Source organism: Apium graveolens, chromosome 3, assembly GCF_009905375.1.
Source record: "Apium graveolens cultivar Ventura chromosome 3, ASM990537v1, whole genome shotgun sequence".
NCBI lineage: Eukaryota > Viridiplantae > Streptophyta > Magnoliopsida > Apiales > Apiaceae > Apium > Apium graveolens.
In genome coordinates this window covers 235045789-235050878 of record NC_133649.1, presented here as the reverse complement: position 1 = coordinate 235050878, position 5090 = coordinate 235045789, and the positions used below count along the sequence as shown (strand labels likewise).

General features: G+C 36.7%; 1 non-coding gene across 1 annotated transcript; it reads right to left on the bottom strand.

Annotated features, from left to right (window-relative positions):
• Positions 1-2646: 2646 nt before the first annotated feature.
• Positions 2647-2753, bottom strand: LOC141716342 (small nucleolar RNA R71). The gene has a single exon (XR_012573054.1). It is a non-coding gene; the product is annotated as a small nucleolar RNA R71 (small nucleolar RNA).
• Positions 2754-5090: the final 2337 nt, after the last annotated feature.

Below are 5090 nucleotides of genomic sequence, written 5' to 3'. Positions count from 1 at the left end.
GAAGAAAGATAATTGAAGAATCTAAAACAACCTCTGACACTGCTAAAGTTGTTCAGAATGAAGAACAGTAAGCTACAGAAGAAACAACAAATTCTGATCAAGTTAATTTGGAAAAGATGACAATTGCTGATAAGAAAAAACTGTTATGGAAGAAAGCTACTCCAGTTGAACCAAAATCCAATTTCTTGATGAATCAACTCGCAACATTAAGGTTGAGATCCAGGAAACCTAGAGATAAATCTGGATTAGGTTCTGATGAAGAGAAAATACAAACAGAAGTAGAAGTTACTCTAAGAGATCCTTTCATGTTGACAGACAAACCATATGAGCAAATCAAATAAAAGCACCTTGACAAAGTGTTGTCTGCTCAAATCGTGATAGATGCTTATGATAAGGAAAATCTAAAGGAGAAATTGATTTTATTTCTCTATGATGGATTAACTTACAGACTAGCTGATACTGATGTGCTAAAGAAGTCTGTAAGAGAACTTCAACATATTCACTATCTTTTGGACGTAAAATCTGATGTTACAAGAAGATGGTCAGAATACATTTTGAAGGCTATAAGAGATCTATTTAGAATCTCTAGTACAAAGACTTCTCAGTATATACCAATGATTATTGAAGGTGATGAAAGAGAAATTCCTATGCTAAAGAATTCTGCTAAGGTGGAAGTTATTCTGAAAGGAAAATGCTTATGTTATAATGAAAACTCTTCAAATCCTAGAGTTATCAGACTTGGTGATGGACTTGAAAGAACATCAATTCAAGCTCTCAGAACAGCCATTTATCAAATTGGTGATAGTAAAGATGAAGAACTGATGTAGGTCAAAGCACAGTTAGTTGAATTTCCGAGGAAAGCTAAAGACAAGCTGGTAAGATATTTTGTTAAGAATCATTATAGATTCAGATTGATCCAGAGAAGTTGGTAAAGCTACAAGGACTGTAAGTTGTAGTTAATAGTCTTATTAAACTCTTATTACATTTGAACTTAAATGTTTTTGACATCATCAAATCTATTAACTTGTATATTTTTGCACAATTAACAAGTTGGGGGAGATTGTTAGATATATTTGAGATGTCATGTCTAATATATTTCATGTTTAGTTTTCAGATCTTAACAAACAGGAAATATCTATACTTACTGGAATCAGTACTTACTGGAAGTCAGAACTTAAGGATATCAGGACTTAGTTTATCAGAAGATAAATATCAGAAGATGGATATCAGAACTTAAGTACGGGAGGACTAACAGTTAAGGAAGGAAACTGATTTACAGGAAAGAAGATCGAGACTAATACAAAAAGAAGATATGCATGGAAATAGTTAGAGGACTTAAAGAATTGTATAAGATATCTGATTGATATATTTTAGGAGACAGAATTATATTCCATATCAATTAGAAGTTATCTTGTAACTGTGTACTATATAAACACAGACATAGGTTTACACTATAAGTGTTATCATTATCGAGAAGATTAAACATTATAACCTAGCAGCTCTCATGATATTTGTTCATCACTGAGAGAGAACAGTTCCATTGTAACAGAGTTTATTATATCGAATATATCTATTTACTGTTACTTGAGTTCGAAATTGATTTGATTGTATTCTACACTGTATTCAACCCCCTTCTACAGTGTTGTGTGACCTAACATCTGATTAGTGTCATTACCATTACATGCTAAGGTTAAGAACGAAAAGGCTATTGAATAAAGTATTCAATGAAGTTAGAATCCCATGTTGTGTCATATATTAATCAGTTCTCTTTAATCTCTTAGTTTATGTTCTTTAGTATAATCTCTTAGTTAATCTTAGTATAAACAACCAAATTTTTTTATTCATCTTAGCATTGGATAATAACCATACTAGTGTTGCATAGATACATTGATTGAAATTAACCTAAACTTATCCCTGTGGGAACGTACTAGAATTTATTTTATATTATTTGTGATCGCGTATACTTGCAGTGAATATTAGCGCGCGTTCTAGCCCTAAAAAGTTTTTGGCACCGCTGCCGGGGATATTAGTTTTAATTTAAGGTTATTTGTTTGTCACCATTGGTCGTTAAAGTTCAGTGACTCAGACATTGTTACTTAATTTCTTATCATGTTTTAGGTACTCTAGAGAGCTTGTATGCATACGTGTTCTCGGTCTCGTAAGAGGACATTGGATCAAGCTGAGGAAGAATTTGTAGTCGAGGAGAAAATTGAAGAAGAAATCTTAATTGAGAAGGAAGAAGAAGCTTTTGTTGCAATGGGAGAACCAGAAGCGAATCCAAAGGCTTTGATGGACTATTCTTAACCAAAGATCGATGATATTCAGTCTAGCATTGTTCGACCATCCATCTCGGCTAATACCTTTGAGATCAAGTCGAGCATGATTCAGATGATACATAACTCAGTTCAGTTTGGGGGTTCTTCGACAAGAGACCCCAACATGCACATCAGAGATTTCATCGAGATCTGCGACACTTTCAAGTTCAATGGAGTTTCGGAATATGCTATTAAGTTGAGACTTTTCCCATTCTCTCTGCGGGATAAAGCTAAGTGCTGATTACATTCTTTACAACAATGGTTTATCACCAAATATGAGGATCTTTTTTAGAAGTTCTTAACCAAATTCTTTTCTATGGCGAAGACTGCTGCAATCAGAAATGCACTTACTCAATTTGCTCAGCAATCTGGAGAATCTTTATGCGAGGCTTGGGATCGGTATAAGGAGATGCTTAGAAAGTGTCCTCATCATGGGATTCCTGACTGGATGATCATTAACTATTTCTATAATGGTTTGGGTGCTACTTATAGACCCATGCTTGATGCAGCATCAGGAGGAGCCTTGTGGGCTAAAAGCTATAATGAAACTTATGAATTAATTGAACTGATGGCTGCTAATGAATACCAGAATCCTACTCAGCGACTATCTCAGGATAAGATAACAGGAATTTTGGAGTTGGATGCAGCTACTGCTATAGTTGCTCAACTTAAGGCTTTGACGATGAAGGTGGATTCTCTGTCTAATTATGGAGTTAATCAGATTACTAGTATCTGTGAGCTTTGTGTTGGTGCTCATGAGACTGATCAGTGTGCCATTTCTAGTGAATCAGCTCAGTTCGTGAGCAACTTTCAGAGGTCACAGCAACCTGTACCAGCCACCTATCATCCTAACAATCGCAATCATCCTAACTTTAGCTGGAGTAACACTCAGAATGTGGTTCAACAACCTTACCAGCAGTATCCAGCAAAGCAGTACAACCCCCCTGGTTTTCAGCAACCGCAATATGCACCAAGGCAATAACTCCATCTACAACAGTCGAATGAAAAATCTGAATTGGAGGAGTTGAGGCTCATGTGCAAGAATCAAGAGGTTTCTATCAAAACCTTGGAAAATCAAATTGGGTAAATTGCCAATGCCTTGTTAAATCGTCAACCTGGCACACTTCCTAGTGACACTGAAGTACTAGGAAAGAGGGAAGCAAAGGAGCAGGTAAAGGCAATTACATTAAGGTCTGGGAAGGTTACATATCACGAACACTCTCAAGTTTCGGATGAAGAAGCTGTAGCTGAGGAAGAAGTGCAAAAAGAAGCTGAAGTGGAACCAAGGAAGACTACTATTGAACGTACTCTTCCTGAGGGTAATACAGGGGAGAAACAGATTTATCCTCCACCTCCCTTCCCTAAGAGGCTGCAGAAGAAAAAGCTGGATAAGCGGTTTGAGAAGTTTCTGGAGGTGTTCAAGAAACTTCACATCAACATACATTTCACTGAAGCTCTTGAACAATGCCTAGTTATGCAAAGTTTATGAAAGGTATTCTCTCTCGGAAGGTGAAGCTCGATGATTTAGAGACAGTTGCTCTCAGAGAGGAATACAGTGTTGTGCTACAACAGAAGTTGCCTCCGAAGCTTAAAGATCCTGGAAGCTTCACTATTCCTTGCACCATTGGAAAAGTATCATTTGACAAATGCTTATGTGACTTGGGAGCTAGCGTCAATCTGATGCCTTTGTCAATCTTCAAGAAGTTGGACTTACCGGATCCAAAGCCTACTTATATTACTTTGCAGTTGGCCGATCATTCTATTACTTATCCACGAGCCATTGTTGAGGATGTTTTGTCAAGGTGGACAAACTCATCTTTCCTGCTGATTTTGTAATTCTTGATTTTGAGGAGGATAAGAAGATTCCCATAATCTTGGGAAGACCTTTCTTTGCGACTGGTCGAACCTTGATTGATGTGCAGAAGGGTGAGCTTACCATGAAAGTGCTATATCAGGATGTAACTTTTAATGTATTTAATTCTATGAAGTTCCCTAAGGAAAATGAGGAGTGCTTAAAGGTGGAGTTGGTTGATTCTGTGGTTACTTCAGAACTTGATCAATTGCTAAGGTCTGATGCCTTAGAAAATGACTTGTTGGGAAATTCTCATAGCGAAGATGATGAAGGAGATGAGCAGTTACAATATCTGAATGCTTCTCCCTGGAAGAGGAAGATGGATATGCCTTTTGAATCTCTTGGAATGGAGGAGCTGAACATATCTCCTAAGCGCCTCAAGCCATCTATTCAGGAAGCTCCTACACTTGAGCTTAAACCATTACCTGAACACTTAAGGTATGCTTTTTTAGGTGAGTCATCTACTTTTCCTGTTATTATTGCATCTGGCCTTTCAGGTAGTGATGAGGAAAAACTCTTAAGAATTCCGAGAGAGTTCAAATCAGGATAGCAGATATTAAGGGAATCAGCCCTTCTTATTGTATGCATAAAATTCTGCTAGAGGAAGGTAGCAAGCCTACTGTTGAGCAACAAAGAAGGCTCAATCCTATCATGAAGGAAGTTGTGAAAAAGGAAATTCTTAAGTGGATGGATGCAGGGATCATCTATCCCATTTCTGACAGTTCTTGGGTGAGTCCAGTTTGTTAGTCCCTTAACAATATTACAAGAATTACAGAAGGGGGATTGAATGGAATTCTTGAAACTTTTTCTTGAAATAAAATGTTCTAACTCAAATATAAATATAAGTGTATTGATTAGCACAATGTGGAATAAAACTTAAGTGAATTAAAACATAAGTAATTAAAAACAAGAGTCTTTAAAAA